Here is a 14225-nt window from a genome sequence, read left to right on the forward strand (position 1 = left end):
TTTGAGTGGTTTTGATTAGATCAGAGACCATGGTTGCTAAGTCAGAGGGGTTCTGCTTAGAATTCTCTGTCTGTTGCTGAGAAGATGATGGAAAAGGCTTGCCATTGCTAAACCTGTTTCTTCCACCATTATTGTTGTTGAAACCTTGTTGAGGTCTCTCTTGATTCTTCCATGAGAAATTTGGGTGATTTCTCCATGAAGAATTATAGGTGTTTCCATAGGGTTCTCCTAGGTAATTCACCTCTTCCATTGAAGGGTTCTCAGGATCATAGGCTTCTTCTTCAGATGAAGCATCCTTAGTACTGCTTGGTGCATTTTGCATTCCAGACAGACTTTGAGAAATCAGATTGACTTGTTGAGTCAATATCTTGTTCTGAGCCAGAATGGCATTCAGAGTATCAATCTCAAGAACTCCTTTCTTCTGATTAGTCCCATTGTTCACAGGATTCCTTTCAGAAGTGTACATGAATTGATTATTTGCAACCATTTCAATTAGCTCTTGAGCTTCTGTAGGCGTCTTCTTCAGATGAAGAGATCCTCCAGCAGAGCTATCCAAAGACATCTTGGATAGTTCAGAGAGACCATCATAGAAAATACCTATGATGCTCCATTCAGAAAGCATGTCAGAAGGACATTTTCTGATCAATTGTTTGTATCTTTCCCAAGCTTCATAGAGGGATTCTCCATCCTTTTGTCTGAAGGTTTGGACTTCCACTCTAAGCTTACTCAATTTTTGAGGTGGAAAGAACTTTGCTAAGAAGGCATTGACTAGCTTTTCCCATGACTCCAGGCTTTCTTTAGGTTATGAGTCCAACCATATCCTAGCTCTGTCTCTTACAGCAAAAGGGAATAGCATAAGTCTGTAGACCTCAGGGTCTACCCCATTAGTCTTGACAGTGTCACAGATTTGCAAGAATTCAGCTAAGAACTGATGAGGATCTTCCAATGGAAGTCCATGGAACTTGCAATTCTGTTGCATTAGAGAAACTAATTGAGGCTTAAGCTCAAAGTTGTTTGCTCCAATGGCAGGGATAGAGATGCTTCTCCCATAGAAGTCGGGAGTAGGTGCAGTAAAGTCACCCAGCACCTTTCTTGCATTGTTGTTGTTTTCGGCTGCCATGGGTTCTTCTTCTTTGAAGATTTCTGTTAGGTCCTCTACAGAGTGTTGTGCCTTAGCTTCTCTTAGCTTTCGCTTCAAGGTCCTTTCAGGTTCAGGGTCAGCTTCAACAAGAATGCCTTTGTCTTTGTTCCTGCTCATATGAAAGAGAAGAGAACAAGAAAATGTGGAATCCTCTATGTCACAGTATAGAGATTCCTTGAGGTGTCAGAGGAAAAGAAAAATAGAAGAAAGAGGGAGAAGAATTCGAACTTAGTGAGATAGAGTTCGAATTGTGCATTGATGAGGAGTAGTACTCCATAAATAGAAGGATGTGAGAAGAGGGGAAGAGAATTTTCGAAAATTAATTAAAAAGATTTTAAAAAACATTTTGAAAAACTTTAATTGATTTTCGAAAACCAAGAGTGGGAAAGAAATCAAGTGATTTTTGAAAAAGATTTTAAATTAGAAATAAAAAAGATATGATTAAAAACTGTTTTGAAAAAGATGTGATTTAAAAAATTTGATTGAAAAGTTATGGTTTTAAAAAGATATGATTGAAAAGATATGATTTGAAAACAATTTAAAAGGATTTGATTTTAAAAATTAATGACTTGCCTAACAAGAAAAGATGTGATTCAAACATTAAACCTTTCTCAACAGAAAAGGCAACATACTTGAAATGTTCAATCAAATCATTAATTGTTAGCAAGTATCTTTGAAAAAGGAAAGAAATTGATTTTGAAAACATTTGATTGAAAAGATATGATTTGAAAAAGATTTGATTTTGAAAAACTTTGAAAACTTGAAAAAAAATTGATTTGAAAACAAAATCCTCCCCTTTGTGCCATCCTGGCGTTAAACGCCCAGAATGGTGCACATTCTGGCGTTTAACGCCCAACGTGCTACCGTTTTGGGCGTTAAACGCCCAACCAGGTACCCTGGCTGGCGTTTAAACGCCAGTCTGTCCTTCTTCACTGGGCGTTTTGAACGCCCAGCTTTTTCTGTGTAATTCCTCTGCTGCATGTTCTGAATCTTCAGTTCCCTGTACTTTTGACTTGAAAATAGAACCAAGATCAAATAAACAATGCATGCAAGACACCAAACTTAAAATTAGACACTAGACTCAAACAAGAAACATAAAATATTTTTGGTTTTTATGATTTTGAAATTTTTTTTTGTGCTTTTTCGAAAATTATATGGGAATAGAAAATGAAGGTTTCAGAATTCTCAGTTTGGATTCCAGGAATCATTGCAATGCTAGTCTAAGACTCCGGTCCAGGAATTAGACATGGCTTCACAGCCAGCCAAGCTTTCAAAGAAAGCTCCGGTCCAAAACACTAGACATGGTCAATGGCCAGCCAAGCCTTAGCAGATCATTGCTCCAATAGCAAGATTGGTAGAGATCAACAAGCTTTTGTGATGATCAGTTGAAACCTCGGTCCAATAAGATTAGACATGGCTTCACAGCTAGCCAGACTTCAACAGATCATCATGAAACACTAGAATTCATTCTTAAGAACTCTGAAAAATACCTAATCTAAGCAACAAGATGAACCGTCAGTTGTCCATACACGAAACAATCCCCGGCAACGGCGCCAAAAAACTTGGTGCGCGAAATCGTGATCACTACAACTTCACACAACTAACCAGCAAGTGCACTGGGTCGTCCAAGTAATAAACCTTACGCGAGTAAGGGTCGATCCCACGAAGATTGTTGGTATGAAGCAAGCTATGGTCACCTTGTAAATCTTAGTCAGGCAGACTCAAATGGGTATAGATGATGAATGAAACATAAAGATAAAGATAGAGATACTTATGTATATCATTGCTGAGAGCTTCAGATAAGCGTATGAAGATGCCTTCCCTTCCGTCTCTCTGCTTTCCTACTGTCTTCATCCAATCCTTCTTACTCCTTTCCATGGCAAGCTTATGCAAGGGTTTCACCGTTGTCAGTGGCTACCTCCCATCCTCTTAGTGGAAATGTTCAACGCACCCTGTCACGGCACGGCTATCCATCTGTCGGTTCTCAATCAGGCCGGAATAGAATCCAGTGATTCTTTTGCGTCTGTCACTAACGCCCCGCCCTCAGGAGTTTGAAGCACGTCACAGTCATTCAATCATTGAATCCTACTCAGAATACCACAAACAAGGTTAGACCTTCCGGATTCTCTTGAATGCCGCCATCAGTTCTTGCCTATACCACGAAGACTCTGATCTCACGGAATGGCTGGCTCGTTTGTCAGGCAAGCACTCGGTTGTCAGGCGATCAACCATGCATCATGTATCAGGAATCCAAGAGATATTCACCAAATCTAAGGTAGAACGGAGGTGGTTGTCAGTCACACGTTCATAGGTGAGAATGATGATGAGTGTCACGGATCATCACATTCATCAAGTTGAAGAACAAGTGATATCTTGGACAAAGAACAAGCGGAATTGAATAGAAGAACAATAGTAATTGCATTAATACTCGAGGTACAGCAGAGCTCCACACCTTAATCTATGGTGTGTAGAAACTCCACCGTTGAAAATACATAAGAACAACGTCTAGGCATGGCCGTGAGGCCAGCCCCCAAAGTGATCAAAAGATCTCCAGAAAAAGGTTCCAAAGATCAGAAGATTCTCAAATACAATAGTAAAAGGTCCTACTTATAGAAAACTAGTAGCCTAAGGTGTACAAAGATGAGTAAATGACATAAAAATCCACTTCCGGGCCCACTTGGTATGTGCTTGGGCTGAGCAATGAAGCATTTTCGTGTAGAGACTCTTCTTGGAGTTAAACGCCAGCTTTTGTGCCAGTTTGGGCGTTTAACTCCCATTTTGGTGCCAGTTCCGGGGTTTAACGCTGGGAATTCTGAGGGTGACTTTGAACGCCGGTTTGGGCCATCAAATCTTGGGCAAAGTATGGACTATCATATATTGCTGGAAAGCCCAGGATGTCTACTTTCCAACGCCGTTGAGAACGCGCCAATTGGGCTTCTGTAGCTCCAGAAAATCCACTTCGAGTGCAGGGAGGTCAGAATCCAACAGCATCTGCAGTCCTTTTCAGTCTCTGAATCAGATTTTTGCTCAGGTCCCTCAATTTCAGCCAGAAAATACCTGAAATCACAGAAAAACACACAAACTCATAGTAAAGTCCAGAAAAGTGAATTTTAACTAAAAACTAATAAAAATATACTAAGAACTCAACTAAAATTACTAAAAACATACTAAAAACAATGCCAAAAAGCGTATAAATTATCCGCTCATCAGTCGTCCAAGTAATAAACCTTACGCGTGTAAGGGTCGATCCCACGGAGATTGTTGGTATGAAGCAAGCTATGGTCATCTTGTAAATCTCAGTCAGGTAGATTCAAATGGTTATGGATGATTTATGAAAAAAGCATAAAATAAAGATAGATATACTTATGTAATTCATTGGTGAGAATTTCAGATAAGCGTATGGAGATGCTTTGTCCCTTCCGTCTCTCTGCTTTCCTACTGTCTTTATCCAATCCTTCTTACTCCTTTTCATGGCAAGCTGTATGTTGGGCATCACCGTTGTCAATGGCTACAATCTCGTCCTCTCAGTGAAAATGTTCAACGTGCTCTGTTACAGCACGGCTAATCATCTGTCGGTTCTCAATCAGGTTGGAATAGAATCCAGTGATTCTTTTGCGTCTGTCACTAACGCCCAGCCTTTAGGAGTTTGAAGCTCGTCACAGTCATTCAATCCTTGAATCCTACTCAGAATACCACAGACAAGGTTTAGACCTTCTGGATTCTCTTGAATGCCACCATCAATTCTAGCTTATACCACGAAGATTCCGATTAAGGGATCCAAGAGATATCCACTCAATCTAAGGTAGAATGGAGGTGGTTGTCAGGCACACGTTCATAGGTGAGAATGATGATGAGTGTCACAGATCATCACATTCATCAAATTGAGGAACAAGTGATATCTTAGAACAAGAACAAGCTGAATTGAATAGAAGAACAATAGTAATTGCATTAATACTCGAGGTACAGCAGAGCTCCACACCTTAATCTATGGTGTATAGAAACTCCACCATTGAAAATACATAAGAACAAGGTCTAGGCATGGCCGAACGGCCAGCCTCCCAAAGAGGGTTCAGTCATAAAAACATGATCAAGAGATTCTAAGATTGAAAGATCAAAATACAATAGCAAAAGGTCCTATTTGTAGAGAACTAGTAGCCTAGGGTTTACAGAAATGAGTAAATGACATAAAAATTCACTTCCGGGCCCACTTGGTGTGTGCTTGGGCTGAGCATTGAAGCTTTTATGTGTAGAGACTTTTCTTGGAGTTAAACGCCAGCTTTTGTGCCAGTTTGGGCGTTTAACTCCCATTCTTGTGCTAGTTCCGGCGTTTAACGCCGGGCAGTTTTGAGCTGATTTGGAACGCCGGTTTGGGCCATCAAATCTCCGGCAAAGTATGGACTATTATATATTGCTGGAAAGCCCAGGATGTCTACTTTCCAACGCAGTTGAGAGCGCGCCAATTGGGCTTCTGTAGTTTTATAAAATCCACTTGGAGTGCAGGGAGGTCAGAATCCAACAGCATCTGTAGTCCTTTTTAGTCTCTGAATCAGATTTTTGCTCAGATCCCTCAATTTCAGCTAGAAAATACCTGAAATCACAGAAAAACACACAAACTCATAGTAAACTCCAGAAAAGTGAATTTTAACTAAAAACTAATAAAAATATAATAAAAAGTTAACTAAAACAAACTAAAAACATACTAAAAACAATGCCAAAAAGCGTATAAATTATCCGCTCATCACCAGCACAGTAAAAATGCCAAATAGATACGATATAAGGTAATAGGAACTCTCTAAGCAATCTTAAACTCTCATATATCAGTCGTTCCATCTTAGGTTCTCACTAATCTATAATTAGGTAACTATATGCTCTAAATCACATTCTTGAGACACATCCTATGAGATTGGCCAAACAACAAGATCCTAATAAGAAAAAAAGAAAAAGAACAATGAGAGTTTGAAAAAGAAAGAAAAATAATAAGAAATAAGGCTAGGCACCAAGGGTTTGAATCTTGAGTCATGTGTCTGTGGTGCTCTTGTGCAAGGGATATGCTTGGATGAATAAGCTCTCAGGGGTGCCTTATCACTTGGTAAATTGGGTTAACTAACTCGAGATTATCAGCTGAAAGTCCACTATCAAGAGCAATCTTTGCTACAGAGCACTTAGTAACCCAAAGAGGTGCTGGACACCAAGGTCTCAAGAAAGAAAGTAACAAACCATATGCCTGTGGTGTGCATGTATGGGAGAGAGAGACTTGAGGGAGTAGGTCCTTAGGGGTGTCTCAACATCTAGCACCTTGAACCAACTGGTTCGGGAGTGTTGACTGAAAGCTTATCTTAAAGAGTCGCCCCTACACAGAGCATTTAGCCTAAGAGGACAATAAACCATGGAAAGGAAGGGGGGATCAATGAATAAGGATCTCATAGGATGCAATCAAGAAAGTATTCAAGAGCATGATAAGGACCTGAAAACCAGTAAAGGAATGAACCTAAGTTGCTATGCATGAAACCCCATAAGCCAAGAACTTGACTTCTATAATAAGAACTTGTTTCTCTTGTTTTTTCATTCATCATTCTTATGCTTCAGTACTTGCTTAGGAACAAGCAAGCTTTAAGTTTGGTGTTGTGATGCCAGGGCATCTTGGCCAGTTTCACTGACCTTTTTTTTTACTATTTTAGGGTAGTTTCATGCATTTTCTTAGTAAATAAGCAAGTTTTGGATAAAAATACACTTACATCTTGATTCAAGCAAACATTGTGAACTTTACATGATTTCATGAGAATTATGCAGGAATTGAATGATAAAATGGATAATGCATGATCTCATGACTTGGAACAGAGCTTTGATGCACTTTATTTGCTTGATTTCAGGACAAAGGAAGCAAGGAAGAGCCACGTTAGCAGCCACGTTAGTCTAATTAATGTGACCACTAACGTGGAATGGGAGTAAGTTTGTAGCGTTAATGGAAAAAGTGATCGCCAATAACGCCTTCAAAAGCCATCATAGCCCACGTTAGTTGCATTAACGTGGGAGCTAACGTGGAAAGGAAAGGGAAGCTCCAACGTTAGTGGTAAAGGTGAACACCACTAACGTTCTAAAAGGCCACACTTAGCCATGTTAAGAGGCACGTTAATCCAATTAACGTGAACTCTAACGTGGAAGGAGGAAGAAATTGCCAATGTTAGTGACACTCACCTTTGTCACTAACGTTGGACTAAGCCAATATTGCCTACGTTAGTGGTCACGTTAAGACCATTAACGTGAAGGGCAACGTGGAGCAAGGAATGATAGGCCAACGTTAGTAACACTCACCTATGTCACTAACATTGGAGATGGCAATTACCACCACGTTAGTGGTCACGTTAATGCCATTAACGTTAAGCACTAACGTGGGGAGAAGGGGTATTTTGAAGCGTTAGTGACAAAGGTGAGTGTCACTAATGCCCTCGAAGCTTAGGCATGCCCATGTTAAGGGCCACGTTAGTTACACTAACGTGGATAACTAACGTGGGGAAGAGAAGCAAGGAGCAACGTTATTGGTAAAGGTGAACGTCAATAACGTTTGTGAAGGACTAAGAGGCAACGTTATTGGTAAAGGTGAATGCCAATAACGTTTGCGAAGGACTAAGAGGCAACATTAGTGGTCACGTTAGTGCCACTAACGTTGAAGTTAACGTGGATCAATTTGGTTTAGAGCGTTAGTGAAAAAGGTTATCGTCACTAACGTTCTCGAACCCACATTTTCACTTAACGTTAACACCACTAACGTCCTAACTAACGTCCATCCATGTCTGACTCACACTTTTTCTGCAAGCAAAGCTGAGCCCACTAAAGATTGTAACTGCTTCAACTCAAGATCAAAGGCCCATATCCAAGACTTGAAGAGCTGACTAGAAGATCAAGAAGAGTAGTATATATTGGAGTAGTTTTGAACTAGAAAGGAGCTTGGCATTTTAGAGAACTACACTCTGTATATTTACTTTTCCTACAATTTCAAGTTTACTTGAGAATGTACTCTTCTCTATCATCTTCCATTTCTAGAGCTATGAACAACTAAACCCCTTTTCATTGGGTTAGGGAGCTCTGTTGTAATTTGATGGATCAATTATAGTTTTTATTCTTCTTCTTCTTTCTTTCCTCTTGATTTCCTAGAAAGCTTTCGATCTTAAATCAATTGGTTAGTTTTCTTGGAAAAGAAACTCTCCATAATTGGATATCCTCTGAGCCTTGGAAAAGGGACGAGGAGATCATGCTAGAAATGCTTTCTCATGTTGGACCAAATTGGGGTTTGGACGGATATAGTGACATATAATCCTCCCAACACTTTGATTTGGAAATACATGTGGTATAATCAGTGACCATACTTCATCTCTTCCCATGAGCAATTAAATCAAGGAATTGGGCAATTGTTCAAGCTTAGAGAGATTGGGTTGCCAAGTATTTGGGATCCAATCACCTAAGATTGCCAAGGAGATCAATGAATGCATTGATGGTGAAGAGATGAGAATGAACTTGATCCGGAGAATGCAACATCTTCTAAGCCCAATGAATCCCCCATTTCTGATCTTACTGGTGCACGAAATTGTGATCATCAATGGCGCCATCAACATGGTATGCTCAATTGCAATCTCAATTCTTTATCACAACTTCGCACAACTAACCAGCAAGTGCACTGGGTCGTCCAAGTAATAAACCTTACGCGAGTAAGGGTCGATCCCACGGAGATTGTTGGTATGAAGCAAGCTATGGTGTGTAGAAACTCCACCGTTGAAAATACATAAGAACAAGGTTTAGGCATGGCCGAATGGCCAGCCTCCCAAAGATCTAAGATTCAAAGATCTCCAAATGAAAATACAATAGCAAAAGGTCCTATTTGTACAGAACTAGTAGCCTAGGGTTTACAAAGATGAGTAAATGACATAAAAATCCACTTCCGGGCCCACTTGGTGTGTGCTTGGGCTGAGCATTGAAGCATTTTCGTGTAGAGACTTTTCTTGGAGTTAAACGCCAGCTTTTGTGCCAGTTTGGGCGTTTAACTCCCATTCTTGTGCCAGTTCCGGCGTTTAACGCTGGGCAGTTTTGAGCTGATTTGGAACGCCGGTTTGGGCCATCAAATCTCGGGCAAAGTATGAACTATTATATATTGCTGGAAATCCCAGGATGTCTACTTTCCAACGAAGTTGAGAGCGCGCCAATTGGGCTTCTGTAGCTCCAGAAAATCCACTTCGAGTGCAGGGAGGTCAGAATCCAATAGCATCTGCAGTCCTTTTCAGCCTCTGAATCAGATTTTTGCTCAGGTCCCTCAATTTCAGCCAGAAAATACCTGAAATCACAGAAAAACACACAAACTCATAGTAAAGTCCAGAAAAGTGAATTTTAACTAAAAACTAATAAAAATATAATAAAAACTATCTAAAACATACTAAAAACATACTAAAAACAATGCCAAAAAGCGTATAAATTATCCGCTCATCACAACACCAAACTTAAATTGTTGCTTGTCCCCAAGCAACTGAAAATCAAATAAGATAAAAAGAAGAGAATATGCAATGAATTCCAAAACATCTATGAAGATCAGTATTAATTAGATGAGCGGGGCTTTTAGCTTTTTGCCTCTGAACATTTTTGGCATCTCACTTTATCCTTTGAAATTCAGAATGATTGGCTTCTATAGGAACTCAGAATCCAGATAGTGTTATTGATTCTCCTAGTTACGTATGATGATTCTTGAACACAGCTTCTTTATGAGTCTTGGCCATGGCCCAAAGCACTCTGTCTTCCAGTATTACCACCGGATACATACATGCCACAGACACATAATTGGGTGAACCTTTTCAGATTGTGACTCAGCTTTGCTAGAGTCCCCAATTAGAGGTGTCCAGGGTTCTTAAGCACACTCTTTTTTCCTTGGATCACAACTTTATTTCTTTCTTTTTTTTACTTTTTCGTTTTTTTTTCGTTTTTCTCCTTTTTTTTGTATTCACTGCTTTTTCTTGCTTCAAGAATCATTTTTATGATTTTTCAGATCCTCAGTAACATGTCTCCTTTCTCATCATTCTTTCAAGAGCCAACCATTCATGAACAACAAATTCAAAAGACATATGCACTATTTAAGCATACATTCAGAAAGCAAAAGTATTGCCACCACATCAAAATAATTAATCTGTTATAAAATTCAGAAGTCATGCAATTCTTCTCCTTTTTCAATTAAGAACATTTTTTTTTATTTAAGAAAGGTGATAGATTCATAGGACATTCATAACTTTAAGGCATAGACACTAAGACACTAATGATCATAAGACATAAACATAGATAAACATAAGCATGAAAATTCGAAAAATAGGAAAATAAAGAAAAAAGGAAATTAAAGAACGGGTCCACCTTAGTGATGGCGGCTTATTTTTCCTCTTGAAGATCTTATGGAGTGCTTGAGCTCCTCAATGTCTCTTCCTTGCCTTTGTTGTTCCTCTCTCATGATTCTTTGATCTTCTCTAATTTCATGGAGGAGGATGGAATGTTCTTGGTGCTCCACCCTTAGTTGTCCCATGTTGGAACTCAATTCTCCTAGGGAGGTGTTGATTTGCTCCCAATAGTTTTGTGGAGGAAAGTGCATCCCTTGAGGTATCTCAGGGATTTCATGATGAGTGGGATCTCTTATTTGCTCTATCCTTTTCTTAGTGATGGGCTTGTCCTCATCAATGAGGATGTCTCCCTCTATGTCAATTCCGACTGAATAACAGAGGTGACAAATGAGATGAGGAAAGGCTAACCTTGCCAAGGTAGAGGACTTGTCCGCCACCTTATAAAGTTCTTGGGCTATAACCTCATGAACTTCTACTTTCTCTCCAATCATGATGCTATGAATCATGATGGCCCGGTCTATGGTAACTTTGGACCGGTTGCTAGTGGGAATGATTGAGCGTTAGATAAACTCCAACCATCCCCTAGCCACGGGCTTGAGGTCATGCCTTCTTAGTTGAACCGGCTTCCCTCTTGAATCTCTCTTCCATTGAGCGCCTTCTTCACAAATGTCTATGAGGACTTGGTCCACCCTTTGATCAAAGTTGACCCTTCTAGTGTAACGGTGTTCATCTCCTTGCATCATGGGCAAGTTGAATGCCAACCTTACATTTTCCGAACTGAAATCCAAGCATTTCTCCCGAACCATTGTAAGCCAATTCTTTGGGTTCGGGTTCACACTTTGATCATGGCTCTTGGTGATCCATGCATTGGCATAGAACTCTTGAACCATTAAGATTCCGACTTGTTGAATGGGGTTGGTAAGAACTTCCCAACCTCTTCTTCGGATCTCATGTCGGATCTCCGGATATTCACTCTTTTTGAGTTTGAAAGGGACCTCGGGGATCACCTTCTTCATGGCCTCAACTTCATAGAAGTGGTCTTGATGCACCCTTGAGATGAATCTCTCCATCTCTTATGACTCGGAGGTGGAAGCTTTTGCCTTCCCTTTCCTCTTTCAAGAGGTTTCTCCAGCCTTAGGTGCCATAAATAGTTATGGAAAAACAAAAAGCAATGCTTTTACCACACCAAACTTAAAAGTTTGCTCGTCCTCGAGCAAAAGAAGAAAGAAAAGAGTAGAAGAAGAAGAAATAGAGGAGATGGAGATGGCTTTGTGGTTCGGCCAAAGGGGGAGAAGTAGTGTTTAGGTTGTGTGAAAATGAAGGAGTGAAGATGGGTTTATATAGGGGTGGAGAGAGGGGTATGGTTCGGTTATGAATGGGTGGGTTTGGGAGGGAAAGTGGTTTGAATTTGAATGGTGAGGTAGGTGAGGTTTTATGAAGGATGGATGTGAGTGGAGAAGAGAAAGATGGGATTTGATAGGTGAGGGGTTTTGGCGGAAGAGTGGTTGAGGTGATTAGTGAATGGGTGAAGAAGAAGAGAGAGGTGGTGGGGTAGGTGGGCATCCTGTGGGGTCCACAGATCCTGAGGTGTCAAGGAAAATTCATCCCTGCACCAAGTGGTGAGAAAAAATGCTCTTTATGCCAATTCTGGCGTTAAACGCCGGGCTGGTGCCCATTTCTGGCGTTTAACGCCAGCTTCTTGCCCTTTTCTGGCGTTTAACGCTAGTTTGGTGCCCTTTTCTGGCGTTAAAAGCCCAGAAATGTGCCAGACTGGGCGTTAAACGCCCATTTGCTGCCCTTACTGGCGTTTAAACGCCAGCAAGGTCTTCCTCTAGGGTGTGCTATTTTTCTTTCTGTTTTTCATTCTGTTTTTGCTTTTTCAATTGATCTTTTGACTTCCCATGATCATCAACCTACAGAAAACATAAAATAACAAGAGAAAATAGATTAAATATAACATTGGGTTGCCTCCCAACAAGCGCTTCTTTAATGTCAGTAGCTTGACAGAGGGCTCTCATGGAGCCTCACAGATACTCAGAGCAATGTTGGAACCTCCCAACACCAAACTTAGAGTTTGAATGTGGGGGTTCAACACCAAACTTAGAATTTGGTTGTGGCCTCCCAACACCAAACTTAGAGTTTGACTGTGTGGGCTCTGTTTGACTCTGTTTTGAGAGAAGCTCTTCATGCTTCCTCTCCATGGTGACATAGGGATATCCTTGAGCCTTAAACACGAAGGATTCTTCATTCACTTGGATGATCAATTCTCCTCTGTCCACATCAATCAAAGCCTTTGCTGTGGCTAGGAAGGGTCTGCCAAGGATGATGGATTCATCCATGCACTTCCCAGTCTCTAGGACTATGAAATCAGTAGGGATGTAATGGTCTTCAATCTTTACCATAACATCCTCTTCAAGTCCATAAGCTTGTTTTCTTGAATTGTCTGCCATCTCTAGTGAGATTCTTGCAGCTTATACCTCAAAGATCCCTAGCTTCTCCATTAAAGAGAGAGGCATGAGGTTTATACTTGACCCTAGGTCACACAGAGCCTTCTTAAAGGTCATGGTGCCTATGGTACAAGGTATTGAAAACTTTCCAGGATCTTGTCTCTTTTGAGGTAATTTCTGCCTGGACAAGTCATCTAGTTCTTTGGTGAGCAAAGGAGGTTCGTTCTCCCAAGTCTCATTACCAAATAACTTGTCATTTAGCTTCATGATTGCTCCAAGGTATTTAGCAACTTGCTCTTCAGTGACACACTCATCCTCTTCAGAGGAAGAATACTCATCAGAGCTCGTGAATGGCAGAAGTAAATCCAATGGAATCTCTATGGTCTCAGTGTGAGCCTCAGATTCTCATGGTTCCTCATTAGGGAACTCATTGGAGGCCAGTGGACGTCCATTGAGGTCTTCCTCAGTGGCGTTCACAGTCTCTTCCTCCTCTCCTAGTTCGGCCATGCAGGTCATGTTAATGGCCTTGCATTCTCCTTTTGGATTCTCTTCTGTATTGCTTGGAAGAGTACTAGGAGGGAGTTCAGTAATTTTCTTGCTCAGCTGACCCACTTGTGGCTCCAAATTCCTAATGGAGGACCTTGTTTCAGTCATGAAACTTTGAGTGGTTTTGATTAGATCAGAGACCATGGTTGCTAAGTCAGAGTGGTTCTGCTTAGAATTTTCTGTCTGTTGCTGAGAAGATGATGGAAAAGGCTTGCCATTGCTAAACCTGTTTCTTCCACCATTATTGTTGTTGAAACCTTGTTGAGGTCTCTGTTGATCCTTCCATGAGAGATTTGGATGATTTCTCCATGAAGAATTATAGGTGTTTCCATAGGGTTCTCCCATGTAATTCACCTCTTCCATTGAAGGGTTCTCAGGATCATAAGCTTCTTCTTCAGATGAAGCATCCTTAGTACTGCCTGGTGTAGCTTGCATTCTAGATAGACTTTGAGAAATCAAATTGACTTGCTGAGTCAATATTTTGTTCTGAGCCAATATGGCATTCAGAGTATCAATCTCAAGAACTCCTTTCTTCTGATTCGTCCCATTGTTCACAGGATTCCTTTCAGAGGTGTACATGAATTGGTTATTTGCAACCATTTCAATGAGATCTTGAGCTTCTGTAGGCGTCTTCTTCAGATGAAGAGATCCTCCAGCAGAACTATCCAATGACATCTTGGACAGTTCAGACAGACCATCATAGAAGATACCTATGATGCTCCATTCAGA

General features: G+C 40.6%; 1 non-coding gene across 1 annotated transcript; it reads left to right on the forward strand.

Annotated features, from left to right (window-relative positions):
- Positions 1–616: 616 nt before the first annotated feature.
- Positions 617–724, forward strand: LOC130947846 (small nucleolar RNA R71). The gene has a single exon (XR_009072827.1). It is a non-coding gene; the product is annotated as a small nucleolar RNA R71 (small nucleolar RNA).
- Positions 725–14225: the final 13501 nt, after the last annotated feature.

Source organism: Arachis stenosperma, chromosome 1 (assembly GCF_014773155.1).
Source record: "Arachis stenosperma cultivar V10309 chromosome 1, arast.V10309.gnm1.PFL2, whole genome shotgun sequence".
Lineage (NCBI taxonomy): Eukaryota > Viridiplantae > Streptophyta > Magnoliopsida > Fabales > Fabaceae > Arachis > Arachis stenosperma.